We start from the raw sequence: 19775 nt of genomic DNA on the forward strand, positions 1-19775 counted from the left end.
TATGCACATAGCCCTCGTTTAAGCGGCCGAGGTAGAGGTATAGCAACCATCCATACTAAAGCCTTAGGCGTGGGCCAGAAAGTAGGATACAAATTCTCTTCTTTTGAAGTTTTCTTAATATAAGTGATCAAGGAACAAATAAAAATTCCTTTTCACTAATTACAATTTACAGGCTGCCAGGGCCGTATTCTCAGTTCTTACAGGAATTCTGAGTTTCTATCAAGTCTAATAACGCTTTCAAATAAAATGATAGTTGTCAGAGATTTTAATATCCTCTTTGACAATCCTCAAGATGCACTAAGTAAGGCATTTATATCTATCATAGACTCGATAGGTTTCACCCAAATCATAAAGGGGCCCACTCACTACCACAACCACGCTCTAGACTTAATACTGACCTTATCTATGGTGTAGACACAGATAACTTAGCCATTCTCCCCCAGATCACAGCAGTCTGAGATCATTACTTAATCTCATATGAAATTCACTTTAGTGGTATTATGCATTCACCACCATGTTATCATGTTAAGCAGACAATAACTTCCTCTACAGCTGGTAGCTTTATTAGAAACCTTCCACAATTATCAGCTTCTGTCAGCTGCCCATCTGATCCTGCCGAGTTAGATATTATGACCAAGCTCTTGGATGATAAAATTAAACTTGGCAAGATTGAGGACTGTATAAAAGACGTAAAAGACTGGATGTTGAGTAACTTTCTCCTACTTAACTCGGATAAAACAGAGGTTCTACTTCTTGGTCCAAAAGCAGCTAGAAACAAACTGTTTAATTTCACATATAAACTTAATCTCAGTTGCATCAAGCACATGTAAAAGTCTTGGTGTCATGAAAGACCCTCATCTGTCCTTCGACACACAAACACTTAACCAGGATTAGTTTTACATGAAAAAGTGGATAATGTAATTTTTAACAGTGTTTCTTAATGATTTTAGTCCCATCTTAGTGCCATGTCAGTTGTTTTTACTGACTGTGCACTCAGCCATCAGTAGAGATTTCAGCGTTTTTTTTTTTTACTTTCAATTAACATGCAGTAGAAATTAGCAAAGGTGCAAACTGACATCTGCGAAAATGCCATCCTATTCTGTGGAATAGGAGTTCCTTCAGTATGAAGGCACTGATTGATGTGTTTACCTTTGTTCTCTGTGGCGGATATGTAGTGTCTTACCTCAACCTCAGAACTTTAAACTTACACGAAAAAAATACACAAAAAGTTTGATTTCATGCAGTGATCTTGGCTGCTGGTCATGAATTCCCAAGCTAATGACACAGTGCACCCTAATAGAAAGGCAGATGGTTAGTGTACACAAAATAACAGCGAAATTAAGTTTTTTTTACAAGTTTTCTACTCTGCAATGTACAAATCTAGTAGCCACTCCCATATCTGTCATTTATACCAAGAGTTCTTATCCAAACTACCATCATCCAAATAGTGCTTAAGACTAAAACAAATAAATGTTACCTCAACAACATTTTGCTGAAGTCCTGTTGTTGCAAGAGCAGTGCTGATGAGGGGTGAACCGACTCTATACCCTAATCGAACAGGGACTTCAGTGTCGACTTCTGGCTTTCACTCAAGGCTGTTCTTTCTGAAAAGATGAACAAAATAAAAATATGTTCACAGTCATTACAGAAGCCATACAAATTGACATACCCTACTTCAAAACACACACAAAACACTGACAAAGAGTAAGCCTTCAACATGCTATTGTTGGTAAGCAAAATAATTTCATTTGCTTCCCCAAAAGAATGAAAGCGAATGCAGTTTAAACAATATCTAACCTGGAACATGTCATATTGAACTATGTAAATTAACAGATCAAATATCAATGATCGTCTCATCTTGTGCTTTTGGTAAAATATGAAAAAAAGGAGGTTAACTGGGTTGTGTATTTTCTTTATATTAGGTTGTAATGCCTGTTTTACCAGCAAATAACACTAACCCGACAATACAAAGATAAGCCTGCCAGTCTCTGGAAATTCCAATGATTAAACTGTGTAAGAAACTTCAATACTATCCAACCTGAGGATGTCAGTAACCTCAACATGGAAGTTGGCTAACATTAGAAACATTACCTCCTTGCTTGCTCTGTGCCATACTAACCCTGAAAGACAACAACACCATCACAACCTGTACTCTACTGACAGAAGCATTTAGCTGTTGGAACCTGAGCAGTAAATATCATAGCACTGATCACAGTAAAGTACTTGTTACCTACATGACACTAACTGCCGGTTAGACCAAGAGTTTACTAACATAAACTGCATAAATCCTTGCACAAACAGGGACATCCCCCTAATTGTTTCAGTTTCATCAAAGCAAACACGTTACATTCCCCAAAGCCACTCTAAACTGCTGACTACTTAGCTGGATTTGATTTTATGAAAATTGTTTAAATCATGCTTTGATAATGGTATAGTGACTAAAACTACAATACATTCTTTCCATTTAGTTTTTATAGACATTTTTATACAACTGACCTTGAGCAACATACAGACGAAGAACTGAAACACAGAAAATGGGGTGGGGGTATAGAGAGAGACAGAGTGAAAGAGGGGAATAAAATGAAGGACAGACAGATAAAAAACAAGAGAAGTGGCTCTTAAAAGAGCCGTTGGAGTGAGGAGATAGCATTCATTCTTAGCCAGCCAGCCAGCCATCTATCTGGAAAAGAAGAAATTCATTATTAGACATGCTAGTTACAAAACCTAAAAGCTTAGGTCTAAAAACTTCAAACAAGTCTACAATATTTTAAGATGAACACTTCAGTAAAGTAAAAGTGGACCATCTTCTGTAAGTACACCGCAGGGCTGCTGTATCTCGATGATGTGCTGCCTTGACATGCAGCATAGCTTTACAGACGTTAGCAGGATTAGCGACACAGCTAGCGAGCGTTAGCAGTGTTCGACCGAAAGAAGCGGCTGAACGCTCGCGTTACAATTAGTTAGCGTTAGTTTAGCTTAGCTTTGAGGCATGCGGTAGCTAGATAAAGTCACTTCAACCGCATCAGACTTAAAAGCAGCCATTTGAACAGCAAGATGCGCGTTTTTTCAGCGGATTTAATAAAAAGCGCGAAAGTGCAGCGCTACAGCGAAGGCAGGGCCTTCAAATGACAGGCAAACCACACGATTGTTTTCATATCCAGCTTTTCACCGCGCATCTCCGGGCTATGAAATCATGAAGCGCTCAGAGACAGACAGATTTTACATCATACTGTGGATTTCTGAAACTCAAACTGCTCAAATCTGACGGCTTGTTTTGACAGACAAGATTAACTAGCTAGCTAACGTTAGCTACTTAGCTTACGATGCGACATGAACAAGTTAGCTGTTAGCTAGAAAGCTAGCTAGCTAGCACGCTGTGGCCTTAGGCGGCGGCCCGCTTGTATCGTGGACCCGTGATAAAGCAAATTAAAGCAGAACAACAAACCAGTGCTGTATTTTCGCTGAGGGCGAAACTGGTCGAGAACCGCGCGCTTCAAAGGCGATCACAGCAACGCCAGTCCTGCTCAAATGTTTGTTTTAGTTCGCTATGATGAAAAGCCGCTTACCTGATAGATGGCACTGCCGGAATTAAGCGTGTCCACAAATCCTCGCGGTTCATTGGCTGTTGTCACTCGCAATTGGTGGACATCACCGGCTCCTCATTGGTCTGGGTGATGAACTTTAGGAATGGATGACAACCACATTCTGAACCTTCTAGCAGGCGCAGGAGGTCCTACTGAACCATGTCAATGGGCCTACTGGCTACAGATTATGCCCATTCAATGCAGTGATAACATCCGAAGCGGGTGGGAAAATAAAGTGTAACCAATTGAAAGCCAAGACGTGTACATCGCACTAACGCGGCTAAATTAAACTGTGAATGCCTTTTTAGTTGCAAATGTAGAGAGCCTAAAATATACATGGGTTTTATTTTGAAGCTTATCTTTTATATTATGGTATGGCCGGGAGCGAGTGGCCTATCAGTGGCCTTCGTGGGCGGGGTTAAGCGAGCCCGTGCGCGAGGGAAGGAGGCCGGCCGTGAGCGCTGCTCTGTTTTTGAGTGTTTTTAAGCTCATATTTTCTGTTGAAAACCTTGTGTTCAGTCATGGCCGTCAGTTTGAAGTGCAGTACATCTGATTGTGCTGTGAGAAGCAGGGAAAGCATTTTTTCCTTGACTTTTTTGTGAAGAAACTGTAGATTCAGAGATTCCAGCCTAAAGCATTAAGCAGTGCGGGTGTGTGTTCCTCCATTAGCCTGTGCGCTGATACCTGATGGAAAATATCGCTATTCCGGTGCAAAGTCAACGAGTTTCGCTCTGAGTTTAAAACCGAGCTCAGCGTTTTTTTGAGGGTTTTTTTGGGCATTTTAAGCTCTAACGGACTGTTAATCTTTGTACGGACACTGGAGAGGGTTCGACTGTGGTTCTGGGGCGCTGAGGAGGTCGGAGTGCTGTGAGGACATTCCGCGGGTGGCTACTCGGGACTGAAAGAGGAGCGAGTTGCAGCGGGCGCCATTTTCTGTGAGCCTAACGCGGACATGCGATGCGCCTTACTCTCTTCAGCTCTGTTTAGGAGGATCTCCCTGCCATTCAGAGACACCTTCCAGCATCAATCCCTCTGCTTCAGACTGGTAATTGAGTTCCATTTTCTACTTATTATCAGAGGCTGAATCACTTGTCCTGTGGCATAGAGATAAAAAGGGTAATGTTTCTGCTTATTGATTGTGTAACTGTTAAGAAGAGTAACTGTTCATTCCCTTGTTTCAATCCAAACCGTTTTACAGTCTAAGAGGGTGGAAGAGAGTTTTTTTCTTTTTTTTATTTATTTATTTTTTTTGATATGTGAACTCTTTGTGGTAAATTCTGACAGTTTTGTTTGCTGTTTGAATTTTGTCTCATTTAGAAAAGAGGAAAAGGATACTACTGCATAACAGACTGAATCCACAAGTTCTATATGGCCGTTGCTGCTTGTTACCTGGTATTTTGGTGTTGATTGCACAGTTTTATTTTATTTTTTTTTCCAAAACGAAAAGTGAGCTGAAACTAAGAGAACAAGCACTTATAATTCGTTTTTTTTTTTAATGAATGTTCCTTTTTTGGCAATTGCTGTCTATCTCTAATTCTACATTTATCTAGGAGTAGGGGCGTCTCACCTGTCTTGTTAGATCTGGGGAGGGCGAGTCTAATGCTAGGGCTGACTAATATATGTCTATCTTACATTTTACACTTCAGGTTGCTGCCGTGATTCAGATAATTCCTGAAGCCCACCTTGCCTTATCTTTTGCATACATACACACTGATCATCCCTTGCAGCAAGATAGGTACCAACATACTACACAGGTGAGTATTGAGACTGAAAGTATGGGGGGTGGGGACACAGATCCTGTCACTTACTCGATCTTCCTAGATAAAGTGTTAAAGAGAACCCTTACTGGGAGGAGGCACCACCCCCCACCCACACAAAGCGATAATGCCTTTTGCAAAGCGATTAACGTCTGTGGAACATTGCGGAAATAAATTATAACCACATGAACGTCAAGTCATGTAACTTGCAGTAACGTAGCTAAATTAAACTGTGAAAATCATTTTTCAGTTTCAAAGCGTTTAACCTCTGTGAAAAACAGCAGGACATAAAGCACAACCACATGAAATCCAACACATATACATTGCACTACCACACCTAAATGAATCTGTGAATATTACTTTTTTTTTAGTTGCAAAGCCATCATCTGCTGTGAAAAATAGCGGGAACTAAAGGACAAAATCATGAAAGTAAAGACATGCATTGCATGACCACTGGTAAAAAAAAATCGGAAAAAAACGGTCAAATGGCTGGCAGCAGCAGAAATTTTTAATAAAGGTTTCGCTGAAAAAAATCTTATTTTATAGATTTTTACTAAAATTTTATGATCGAGCACCTTCAATAAAATGATAGCACAGAACATTCTGCTGACAAAAAACATTATTTTACAGATTTTTCCTAAATCATTATGAAACCTTGAATAAAAAGAGAGCACAAAAGTTTCTGCAGATAAAACTTATTTTACAGATTTTTACTAAAAATTTATGATCAACATCCTTCAATAAAGTGATAGCACAAAATGTTCTGCAGATAAAAACTGTTTTTTAATTTGAATTTTTTCCCTAAATTATTGCAATCAAACATCTTCATTAAAGTGTTTCATTAAATTAATGCAGATAAAACTGTTACTTTACAGAAAAATATTGTGATCAAAACCCTCAATATAGTGATAGCTCAAATAGTTCTGCACAAAAACAACTGTTACTTTACAGATGATTTTTAAAATACTGCGATCAAACACCTCCATAAAGTAAAGGTCACTAAAAGTTCTGCAGACAAACACTGTCATTTTACAGACTTTTTCTGAATAATTACAAACACCTTTAAAAAATAATAACACAAAGTTCTGCTGAGAAACACTTATTTTACAGCTTTTTGGCCACACTTGCCATTTTGCAAAGACTGGACACAGACATAATTTATCATGTCTACTAAATTCCTTCATTCTACTTTTTTATAGACACAAGTGAGAAAATCAGCTTCAGGCACATTTATTGACATCAACAATAACATTCAAGCAACATTCAGTTAAAAAAATGGGCAAAATTTGTGCCCCTACCAAATAAAGCACTTTAGAAGTAGATAAGACATAATGGCCCAGAAATCACAACTTGAGCAACTGTAGCTTAGCTACACCATTAGCTCAAATCCAAAACAAAGTGCTCTCAGCCCTGCATGACACAGAAAAATTAGGCAATATAAATATGGTGGTGCTGTCCTACCTCAGTCACGTTGAGTTGTTTAATATCTTAACACTAACATCCCACCCTAAGTGCAGTAAAGAATTTACAGTGCAAAACCAACTCCTTTAAAATGCCATTTCAAATATCAGCATGAGGACAACTACAATTTCAAAAAAAAAACCTCAAAGACTCAATGCAGTTTATCTGGTAAACATTTAACCTGAGCTGTAATGCCGGACCATCCAAACAAACTTACTTTTCACCACATAAGATCGTCTTATTCTTGAATATTTCTGTTTAGCTTATGTCTATCCAAATTCATCAAGATCTTCTGAACAAACTTAAATGTGTATTTTAAGTTGTCAGAAAGCTGAAAAGGGCATAAGGAGCCCAAATACCATGATGAATGCATTTCCAAGATTGTTGACATCTTACCACAATGGCAGTGTCCCATAGCGCAGCATCATCCTCATTGCTGTCTCCTCAAATTGTGTAAATCCCCATTGTGCACTCACATGTCCTTCTCTGCATCACCAATGACAGACCTGAACATAAATACAAACACACAATCACTGACAGGTCAGACGAGTGGACAAGCAGAAGTCTGCATTTTCAAGGCTGTAGCTTAGCTATTCAGCATCATCAGCTGAAATTCAATCAAAATCAAATGTTAGCTGCTGTTAATTTTGTACCAATAATATTAGGAATATTTAAGTGCTAATTCACTTATGTAATTGCCAAAAATGATCCTAAAATGATCCATCTTTATTTAGATTTAAATTCTAAATCAACTACAGGTAGAATGCATACTGCTGATGTTGAAGTAGCATCTCTAATTCCTATGGGACTTAGATAAGGTGAACATGCAGCCATTCCTTCAGTCGTTCTTAAAGCACACTTTCATGAAGTCCTGGCATGTTAACTTTGTCTGTGTCCCTCTGAAAACCCACAGAGCTTCAGTAAGCTACATATTTATGGTTCTAGACATCGGTTTTCTTTCAAAGATGAACTTTGAGATGCTATTTCAGCATCAGCAATATGCATTCTACCTGCAGTGTTCAGAGTCTAATCAAGTCAATAGATCAAAGAGTCATCTTGGTTATATCTAATCATGGCAGTTATATCTGTGTATATGTGCTGAATCATTAGACTGGAATCATAAAATTATTCTGTCAGTTCTAAAGTTTGTACCACACTACCCTTATAAAACTATTGCTTTCACTGTTATTGCACAGATTTAGTGAAAGTGCATATTTTGGCAAATGATTATTCTCTCCAGTTACATGACACGCAGCAATTTTACCACTAATTTGTGAATAACACATGGTGTAATTTTCACTGGTATCTTGAGATATCCTGAATATCTAGTTATACACTGTACATGCAAATTGTATTATAAAAAACAAAATACCAAATATTGCTTGAGAAAGACTCTGGTCTTTGTTCAAATAGATGACCAGGCTTTTTAGGATGCAGTCCCTCATGATGTCATTGTCATCAAAAAAAAAAAAAAAATCAAGATAAAATTAATGCATAGGAACGAGATAATTAAGTTGTGGTCAAATTATCTAGTGTGCTGCCTTACACATGTAAATACGAAGAATATACTGCACTTATATCTGATACGTATTTATAAAAACATCTTATGAACTTAGTGTATATAGTGTTATGGTTCTGGTGAGTGACTCCCTAAATACAAAAGAGCTAGAGGTCAGATTTAAACCAGGAACTACCTCTTTTCCACAGCAAACACAATGTCGTGAGTTAAAACATTGAGCTAAAGTGACTGTGTGCTCTCTTCACACATCTGGATGTAAAACCTTATTTCTTAATAGAATAGAAACAGAATTATTCAAACTCAGGGCAATATTTTTAAGATGTAGCAAATCTTTTTGTAGACTATTTAAATTTATTGAAATTAAACAGATGTATACCAGCCTCCATGCTGTGGCCTAGACGTGTGTGTTTTAGTCCATTTTACTTTCCATTGGTTTCATAAAAGCTTAGTTTTCATGCTCGTTATGAGATATAGTTCAACTTTATCTGCAGAAGTTACTCTACTGTTCGTCTGCGTTTTAGGGGTTTATCCACTGTAAATTCCGTTATAAATTGCGGTGGTTCAAACGAGTAACGTTAGCGTGTTTCAGACTGCTGTGGTCCGACCGAGCTGCGGTGGTTTTGGGATGGATGTTCCGTTAGTTTAACGATCCGTAGTTGTTCGTGAAACACGTTTGAGGATCTGCTTCTGAGAAATCCAGCACTACACAGCTACCTTAATTAGCCGAGAGCCAGTGACCCGGCGCTGTTTGGTTCAGGACTCATATTAACAGAATACGGCTTTCACACTGTGCTCAACATAAACACGGAACAGATGAGAACCAAACAAAAACTTTGTCTATACCAGAAGATGCGAAGAGACCACGAGTTAAGCTCACTGAGGGCGATGAAAATCATACTCGTTCGTGATTCACATAGGGGTTACGCGGACAGATGAGCTGTTACAAGCGTCGAACACTGACCTCGGCTGTTAGTGTAGATGTTAAGATAATTTTCACCATATTGCTCATGTCATACAGACGGCATAGCCACACAGAGGCCATAGCTGCTGCTGCTGTCCGGCTAACTTCACTTTTAGGCTGGGCTGCATAAATGACGAACATAAACACAAAACACAGCTAACGTTAGCTGCGTTCAGCTGTTACGGAGAATAACAGGGAGAATGTTTTCTTACCTGATCTTGCCAAACAGATCCCGTCTGACCTTCTTCTCTGTCCATGTTCCAGTTTCGGTTCTCGGTTGACATCCCAAAGCTCAAATTCGCCCAAAATAAAGGGACCGGCAGATGTAAAATAATCCAGGTAACAGCCACTGATAGTGGACCGACCGAGTGGCAGAAGCAGCAGTTGCTCACCTCTAACGGATGGATTTTCAAATTTGACTGGAAAGGCATGCTCAGCTGTGATTGGCCAGTTTTCTGGATGACAGTCAGATTAACCAATCATACTCAAAGCAACAGGGTGAGACAGCAAACAGCAATACCACAGCGTGGTAGCATAGCAACGGTAGGGAAAGATGACTTGAAAATAGAGAAAAAATAACTGTTTATTTAATTTGTAGACTGTTATATTTAATTAATTGGGGAAATAATGTTTTCATTGCAGCTTATGGATAAAAAATAGTATATAATAGTATACAAAGTGAACAAAATGATCCAGATATAAAATTATATTTACATTGATGAAGCATGGACCAAAAGAAACGGCCCAAAATGACTTGGAAAAAATTCTGGTTCCACTGACTTACATTGAAAGTAAAGTAGCTTTTCTCTTTCTCTTGTAAAGATACCATTTTGGAGATATATTTGTGTGTGTGTGTGTATATGTGTGTGTGTATATATGTGTGTGTGTGTGTATATATATATATATATATATATATATGCAGTTTAGTAGAAGACAGATTATCATTATTATTATTACATATTGTTTATTATACGTTAGCCTCAGCACAAGCACAGATAAATATGGGCCGGCCAGGTCCAGGGCGTCGACTGCAGTGGTCAGGCCATTGGTCTCCCTTCTCATTTAGTGACTGTATTTTAGTTATTGATGTCAGTGGGTGGACTGGCCCTAAGACATATTAATGTTACGCCAAGAAGACTGGTTGAAGGTCAATTCAACAACAATTGTGCAGTGTGATAATGCATGCATCATCATTTATTTCAACACTGTAATAATGTGGTACTTGAGTGGCACATGTATTAGTGCATGCTGTGGCCTGATGGTTCAGTGGTCAGCACCGTCACCTCACAGCAAGAAGGACCTGGGTTTCGCTTTGAACCTGGTACCTTCTGGGTGTTGCTTGCATGTTTCTTCTGGGGACTCTGGTTTTCATAGTACAAAGACATTCACATTTGATGAATTGAGTATTCTAAATTGCCCATAGGTTTAAATGTGTGTGTGTGTGTGTGTGTGTGTGTGTGTGTGTGTGTGTGTGTGTGTGCATTAGCTCTGTGACAGACTGCTTCCCTTCTTTCCACACTTTGCATGCTGGGATACATTCCAGTCCTCTCAAACCTTTTCCTGTGCGTAATTTTCTCTCATGCATTCTTCCTCAACGCATTGATATGACCATCCGATTTCTATGTACATAATACTGATCAGACAACATAACAAACACTTTTAGCTGGTTATTTGCCATATGAGTGTGTTTTTGAATGTGGTGAGTGCATTGTGGGAGTCTGAGTGTGTAAGGATGTATGTTTTTCTCATCTCTGTTCACCATTTTCTCTGTAAAACACTGTGGATCAGCTTTGTTGTGCTTAAAGCGCTATATAAGTTAAAGTTGACTTGACTTAACTTCATTTTAAGCAAAATAGCAAAAAATATCAATAATGTTTTTACTCACAATTTCCAGAATGTGGAAATCATAGCATTGTCATTGTCGGTTTTCTTAACAGTAGATAAAAGCCTATTCCAGTTTAATGGAACACAATAAATAGAAATAATTTTAAACATATTTATGAATGTATGAATATTAACCTACTTTCAGTGTATTGTTGTGCAGTGATCATTGCTTTTTCAGCAATGTGCTCACTGGTGATCATGTTTTACCATCACCAAGCAGGAACTGATAATAAGTTCACACTAAATCACATATAGTGATAACTTCCTGCTTCACTGCTCTTTTGAGGTTGAAACTTTTAATCATGTTGCTGCTCTAAAGGACTTAAAACTCATCATTCTTGCTTCTACTACTTCCTGCCTGGACTATTGAAATGCCTTGTTTTCCTGACTCATTTTACCATTGTCAGATTCATTGGCATGTATGTGCTTAAACTCGCCGTTACATCACTGACTGGGTGTGGCCAGAGCCACAAACGTGCCTGAAGGTTGCAACATTGAGAGCAGTGAAGCTATGTACTCTTTTTAAAAAAGACTATGCATTATGTTTGATGTAATGAAAAAAGTCTGCTAAATTTGTATCCAAAATTACAGAGTTTGAATGTAAAATTATACAAAATATAAAACTAAAGATTTTATATTTATATTTATTTATAATAAGAACAAAGAGAAAACATTAAATTGTTGGTATGGACATAAATATTTAAATAATGTGCTACATATTTAATTACAAATAATCAATGTGTTTTTACAGAAATTTGTATGTAATTTAAAAAAAGCAGAAAAAAAATATATAAATAATACAGTGTGTCGTTTCTTTTAGGACCATTTTTACAGTGTAAATTAATCTGGGAATATAATTTTTTTAGTTGCAAAGCGATCGACGGCTGTGGAACATAGCGGGAACTAAAGGACGACAAAATGAAAGTAAAGATGTGCACCGCAATACCAGTTAATCCTAAATTAATATGTGAATATTACTTGTTTTTAGTTGCAAAGTGATCAGCGGCTGTGGAAAATGGTGGGAAATTAAGCACAACCATATGAAATCCAACACATATACATCACACTACCATGCCTAAATTGATATGTGAATACCATTTATCAGTTGCAATGTGATCAAGCAATCGAAGGCTGTGGAAAATAGTGGTAACAAAAGGACAAAAACATGAAAGTAAAGACACATACATTGCACTACCATGCCTAAATTAATATGTGAATATTTTATTTTTTGCTGCAAAGCGATCAACGGCTGTGGAAAGCAGTGGGAACTAAAGCAGAAACACGTGAAAGCCAGGAAATGTACATAGCAATACCAAGCCTAAATTAAACTGTAAATAGCGGTTTTTTTTTTAGTTGCAAAAAGCGATCAACGGCTGTGGAAAGTAGTGGGATCTAAAGCACAAAATCATTAAAGACGTACATCACACTACCATGCCTAAATTAATCTGTGAATATATTTTTTTTTAGTTGCAGAGCGACCCATGGAAAATAGCGGGACATAATGCAGAAACACATGAAAGCCAAGACATATACATTGCACTACCACGCCTAAATTAAATAGTGAATATCATTGTGTAGCTGCAAAGCGATCAGCGGCTGAGGAAAATAGCGGGACATAAAGCACAACCACATGAAATCCAACACATATACATCGCACTACCATGCTTAAATTAATCTGTGAATATTATTTTTTTCAGTTGCAAAGAGATGGAAGGCTGTGGAAAACAACGAGAACTAAAACAAAAAAAAAAGAAAAAAGAAAGTAAAGACTTGTACGTTGGACTACCACACCTAAATTAATCTGTGAATGTTATTTTTTTTAGTTAGAAAGCAATTGAGGGCCGTGGACAATAGCGGGAACAAAAAAAACAAACACGTGTAACCCAAGACATATACATTGCACAAACACGCCTAAATTAATCTGTGAATATTATTTTTTTAGTTGCAAAGAGATGGACGGCTGTGGAAATTAGCGGACACTAATGCAGGAGCACATGAAAGCCAAGACATATGGGTCATTGACGTATAAGGATTTTCAATAGGCCAATTTTAAAATACAGAAAATAAGTATATCAATTGCAGTTGTTCAAACACTGAGAATGTTGTGAACACATTCATATTTAAATTTTAGATTGTTATTTTAGCTTTTTTTCATCTAGATGAAATGGCTGTGGCCTTAAAAAAAAAAAGGTCATGGTGCGACCATGATTTATTTAAAAATTAATTCATTTCCTTGACACATGTAACTTTTTTTTACAAGTTCTCAGTAATATAAAGCGTTTAGAAACAAACGGTTTGCATTACTTTTGAGTTTTATAAATAATGATCTCATATTTTTGTTCTGTAATGTCTGTCATCTTAAATGAAGTAAGACTTATTTTTCCTGCAAATCGCATAAAATGTTTTTTTTTAGAAAGCCATCAACTCAAACATGCTGCATCAGCGATTAACATTTCAGCCACAAAAATGAGATTTTATTTTAAATTTAATACAGTTATTGTTATTATGTGTCGCACCACATGATGAGTCACTCCAAATGACATGAATACCTTTTAAAAATCTATTTTAAAAGATCAATAAATGGTAAATTCCATACAAAAAAATGGATATGAACCAGTTTTATCAATTTCAAAATTTGTCAAATGTTTCATAAACTTTTTTTTACTAAAAATCTTATCACAAATCATTGTAAGTGCAGCACATTCACAGTTTTGTTTAGAACAAATATTTCATTTGGCTTAACAATGGAATAAATTCAGTTTGATTTTCAAATCATTTTGATCAGAACCAAAAATCCCACATTTGTAAAAGTGGTCGACAAAACAGGACAAATTCTATTGCTATTATACTATTTTTACCCATGGAACCTTTCCTTGTCATTTTTTTCTCTGGTACACAGTAAAAAGATTCACAATAAAAAATGACTTAACGTGGTAACAAGTAAATTAACATACTAACTAAACTACTTGAAATGAATGTTCATTAATTCAAAAATTACATTAATTTCTCTTCTCTTAGCAAGGTACTCTGCTCTTGCTAAAGAGTCAGAATTAGCACTGCCTATGGTGAGAGATATTTACAATGGTATCTGGTAAAATAAATTAAAACAGTTATAGATATATAAACAAAAGTTAAGTGAAATTACATATACAGTACGTGTGTGTGTGTGTGTGTGTGTGTAATATATATATATATATATATATCATGTTATCATTTGAATATAAAGCACAAAAAACTGCCAATCTATGACATATATCTATTATAGAAAACACTCTGCATCGGTCGCACCACATGATATTTGGTCGCACCGCATTATATCTTCAAATTCAGTCAAAATTTACCAGTACAGAATTGGCCACCGAAAGAAAATAAGCTAGCTTTCCAAAAAGGTAACTATGAAATTTATTAATGAAAATATATATTTGTGGAAATAATTTAATATCCATTATTTTTTTGAGGTCATATCACATGATGTACAAAAGTGGCAACGACATGCCAGCCGTTAAAAAGACGATTTTTTTTCCCCAAATTTCAGAGAGACTTACAAATCTGCCTGCTGCTTCCATGGGTACTTGGCAAACTGCTATAGGATGCAATCTCCTGGTTTTGAGATGATTTTAACATAAACGTCCCAAAGTGGTTGTTTCTTGATGGTTACACCACATGATATTTCATAAAATAGACATCATCAGACAAAGTTCATTTGTATATTATGATGGAAACAAACTTAGAAATGCTTTGCAGTTTTGAACTGGATGACAAAACACTTTGGAAATCATGCCAAAATGGGATAAAAAGTAAAAATGAACAGATTTAGAGTAATTTCAAAGAAGTTTTCAGAACAGCAGTCATGGCCGGACGGTCACACCACATGATATTTTGACCCTTTAAGTAACAGGAAAATTACAATTAACAAATTTTTTAAAAAGTTAAAGTGAGTAGATATGTGGGAGATGCAGTTAAACCTTTTTTTAAACTGAAAAAAGTGTCGTACAGAAAATTTAGGCATCACGTCATTGACCCTTATACTTCACACAACCACACCTAAATTAAACTGTGAATATTATTTTTAATTGCAACACAATTGACGGCTGTGGAAAATGACGAGAAATATAGCCCTAGACCCATGAAAGTGAGGACATAAACATCGCACTACCATGCCTAAGTTAAACTTAGTTAAGTTAAAAAAAATGTCATTTAGTTGCAAAGCAATCAACTGCTGTGGAAAATAGCGGGAACTAAAGGACAAAAACATGACAAAGCCAAGACATGTTCACCGCAGGAACTAAACCAGAAACATATGAAAGCCAAAACACATACATCTCACTTCCATGTCTAAATTAATCTATGAATATCATGTTTTATTGGCAAGAAGCGATCAACGGCTCTGGAAAGTAGCAAGAACTAAAGCAGAAACACATCAAAGCCAAGACATATACGTTTCACTTCCATGCGTAAATTATCTGAGAGTGTTTTAAGTTGCAAAGCCTTGAAAGGCTGTGGAAAATAGCGGAAACTAAAACGGTAACACATGAAAATAAAGACATGTACATCGGACTACCACACCTAAATTAATCTGTGAGTATTATTTTTTAAGTTAGAAAGCGATCAACGGCTGTGGAGAATAGCAGGATTAAAGCAAAACCACAGGAAATACAACCAATATACATCGGACTACCATGCCCAAATGAATCTGTTAATACAATTTTTCTTTAGTACCAAAAACTGATCAATGGCTTTGGAAAGTATAGGGAACTAAAGCAGAAACACATCAAAGCCAAGACATACATCGCACTACCAAGCCTAAATTAATTTGTGAATATGATTTTTTTTTTTTTTAGTTGCAAAGCGATCAACGGCTGTGGACAATAGTGGGAAATAAACCAAACTCATGTAATCCAAGACACATCCCTGGTAAGCTTTTAAAATCCCCTGGCTAAAGTGTAATGTTCCGTGGGTTATGCTTCCGGAATGGAAGTAACTGCGTGAACGTGGGTAGGCTCTTCGGGAAGGGCAGAGTCATTTATAGCAGATTGTATAGTTTGGGACCTTAGAACGAAAGCACGGCTGAGAGCTGTGGCTCCAAATTTGGGTAAAAGTGAAAAGTCTCAGGCCCTATAACTTAAAAAAGGCAGCGAGCTGTCAAAATCCAAATGAGTGAGCTAGTCGAGGGGGCACAGCTCCTCCCACTGACAGTGCTTGGTCTTGATGCGCGTGCCCGCGGAGGAGCCATTCGGCCTGTAATTTTTGACATTTGGAGCTCTGTATCTCCGGGTTCCTGTGGGCTAGAAGGTCGAGGCCAGTCTCGTTCGAAAGGGGAGGCCGAGCTCTATAAGGCTGTCAAGTTTGGTCTGGATCGAAGCAAGCATAGGGGAGTAGCACTAGCGCAAATCTCCTGTTCTCGGCTCTGGGAACTTCGGGCCATATCTCTCAAACGGTACTGGTTGGACAAAGCGCACCTTCGAAATTGGAAGCGGATCGAAGAGACAGTTCCATCGGTTTATAGCTTGTGGGGGATTATCGTTTCACCGCTGAGAACCAGGAGCTGCTGTGTCGGGAGCCTGTTTTTCAGATATCTGGTTATGTTGGAGCGAAGTTCCGAAGTGCCGAAGTTCCCCACAGCCGAAAACCGGAGATTTGAGCCGTTGCTACTCCTCCGTCTTTGCATCGTTCTGGACCAAACTTTACAGTCATGTAGAGCTTGGCCTCCTCTTTCGAAAGAGACTGACCTTCTAGCCCCTGGAGAACCGGAGATACGGAGCTCCAAACGTCAAAACTTGCAGGCCTAATAGCACCAGGTCCAAGCGCTGTCAGCGGGGGGGGCTGCCCCCTCTACTAGCCCACTTATTTGCATTTTGACAGCCGCTGCCTTTTAACGTTATAGGGCCTCAGACTTTTCACTTTTACCCGTGTTTGGAGCCTCAGCTCTCGGCCATGCTTTCGTTCTAAGGTCCCTAACTTTACACCCGGCTACAACAGGCTCTGGCCTTTCTGACGTCCACGTATCTACTTTCCTTCCGGAAATATAAGCCTGGGGACATGACACTTTAGCCGGGGGACTTTGAAAGCTTACTGGGGCCCTCCCGAATGGATCACCGGCACCAAACGTGACCCGCTTACAAAAGAGGCCCATCCTTGTATCCAGTAAAAACCCCCGAGTCGATCTGCTTCACTGTTCCTGAGATACAGCCACCTTCCCCCGTTATTTCAATCGCCTGTTGCTCCCCCTGGGAAATAACACCCACCACCACCAACCTTTAAGAGCTTAGTCCTCTCCTGCATCCGCTTTCAACGACCCATCAACACCCACCCTTCCATTCCCCCACAATACCCATATTCTTCTTATGGCTCTTTTTCACCCCCGACCTCCCCTAACTTCCATCCCCGGGCTTTCTCGGATGGCCAACTCTCATCCACCCTGCTGGACCAGTGGTGGAACATTTTTCCAAGTTTTTACCAACCGCTGGTGGACCATTATAAAAAATAAAAAAAAATATAAAAAAATAAGTGTTTAACAGCGCTTTCACCCACTGTGGGCTTTCTGCTTTCTGAAGCGCTGTGGCCGACCATAGTGCCATCTGGTTGGCCTTGCACAGTGGGTCTTAGACCCTGGATGTGCCACCTAGTTGAATTATGGGGCCACTGGGAGACCCCAGGTATCTCCAAAATGGGGAGCTTTTCTGCGCCACTCCGCCGCCATGCGGAGCCCCACATTGGAGTGGACAAAAGATTGGATCGAGGGATGACTTTCAGTGGATCGCAGCAAAGGAGCTGCTCTGCCACTCACGACACCCTGGCCCAGAATCAGGTCGTTTACGAGCCATTTAGCACCGGGTTCAACACAAACTTGCGGTGCGAGATCGGAGAGGGTGCAGTGCTTTTCCGGCCGCACCCAGGCCCAGTCACGGACGGCACTGCTCACCGGGGTCCCCCGCGAGGGATCCCCGGCTACGCCAGACCAACCGAAGACCCGCGGCACCGCGGTATCGTTACATTTAGGCGGGATTCTGACTTAGAGGCGTTCAGTCATAATCCCACAGATGGTAGCTTCGCACTTCGAGGTTTCTGTCCTCCCTGAGCTCGCCTTAGGACACCTGCGTTACGGTTTGACAGGTGTACCGCGCCAGTCAAACTCCCCACCTGCCACTGTCCTCGGAGCGCTTGACACCAGAAGCGAGAGCCCCGTCTGGGGCTCGCCTCCCCGCCTCACCGGGTTAGTGAGGAAACGATAAGAGTAGTGGTATTTCACTGGCGGCGCCCGGCGGAGCGGGGCCTCCCACTTATTCTACACCTCTCATGTCTCTTCACAGTGCCAGACTAGAGTCAAGCTTTCCCCGCTGATTCTGCCAAGCCCGTTCCCTCGGCTGTGGTTTTGCTGGATAGTAGATAGGGACAGTGGGAATCTCAATCGATTCATGCGTGTCACTAATTAGATGACAAGGAATTTCCTAGGTTAGAGGATCATAGTTACTTTTGCCATTTTACTCGTGCTTCATTGAATTTCTTCACTTTGACATTCAAGCACTGGGCAGAATGATGACTCTGATTCAGGGGAGTTTAGGCTAACCCGTCGAGCAGTCTACCACCTAATCTAATGGCTAGGTTGGCAGCCAAGTAGTCATCATCCGTAGTGATCCTATTCGCAGTGAATGAACCCTGTAGGGTTTAGCCCGGAGCTGAAGTGCCACAAAGAAATGCCGCTGCTGCATCCGCTCTGAATGAGCAAGCTACACATTACTGGCCGCAGAGCCCATGAAGCCAAGAACCCCCACACCTTGAGTGGTTAGGCCTGCGCACCTGAGGAATTCCTCCCGCCTCCAATCGGAAGGACTGCCCTCAACTGAAACCTGAGCATCTCCCCTGCCAAAGCTGGGCAGACCCCGGCCCTTCTCTAAACTGCAACGAACTTAGAATATGCTTGCTTTTTGCTCATAAGCTTTCTTGTCAAAACATCTGATGACCCTGCCAGCAGAAATAATTGCCTAGCTTGGATAGACGGGATCAATCAGGACAACTTCTGCATCCCAGTCCACCATCCTAGTTACATGCGTAAAGAAGCCCATCACAAGTCGACTGTGGAAGGTGCAACCACTTCTTCACACCTTTCCTTATGATCCTGTCTGCGGTGTTCAGTGTTCCGAAATACGACCAACGATGTCTGGCTTCTCAAACCCCAGCAAAGGTGACACCCTCACCCCCCAAGTATCTCACAGCCGCGTCTGGACCAGTCATGTGGAGAGCCACCCCTTCAACCCTTCATGGCGGACAAACATTGAGACACCAAGTGCGTGCTGTAGGCGAAATGAGAAAGCCGTGACACTTAGTGGGCTTGCCCTGCCATGAGTCACTCACAACCACCAAATCATGCACAAATGCCAGAACTGACACGGACACCTCCAAAATACTGAACTCCTGTCCATGGGTTTCGATGCGTTGGATGAGGGGATCCAATGCCAGATTGAAGAGCAGGGGAGACAAAGAGTCCCCCTGCTTAACTCCAACCTTCAAGCTTATATCGGGTGTTGACGTCCCCGATCTCAACTTTTGTCACACGGTTCATATAAGAATTTTGGATTGTTCCTATGACATGGGTGTCCGCCCTTCTTTAA

General features: G+C 39.7%; 1 long non-coding RNA gene across 1 annotated transcript; it reads left to right on the forward strand.

Annotated features, from left to right (window-relative positions):
* The first annotated feature begins 4281 nt into the window (after positions 1–4281).
* LOC118802604 lies at positions 4282–18047 on the forward strand. The gene is made up of 3 exons (XR_005006759.1): positions 4282–4292; positions 7035–7037; positions 17935–18047. It is a non-coding gene; the product is annotated as an uncharacterized LOC118802604 (long non-coding RNA).
* The last annotated feature ends 1728 nt before the right edge of the window (positions 18048–19775 follow it).

Source organism: Colossoma macropomum, unplaced genomic scaffold (genome assembly GCF_904425465.1).
Source record: "Colossoma macropomum unplaced genomic scaffold, Colossoma_macropomum, whole genome shotgun sequence".
Classification (NCBI taxonomy): Eukaryota; Metazoa; Chordata; class Actinopteri; order Characiformes; family Serrasalmidae; genus Colossoma; species Colossoma macropomum.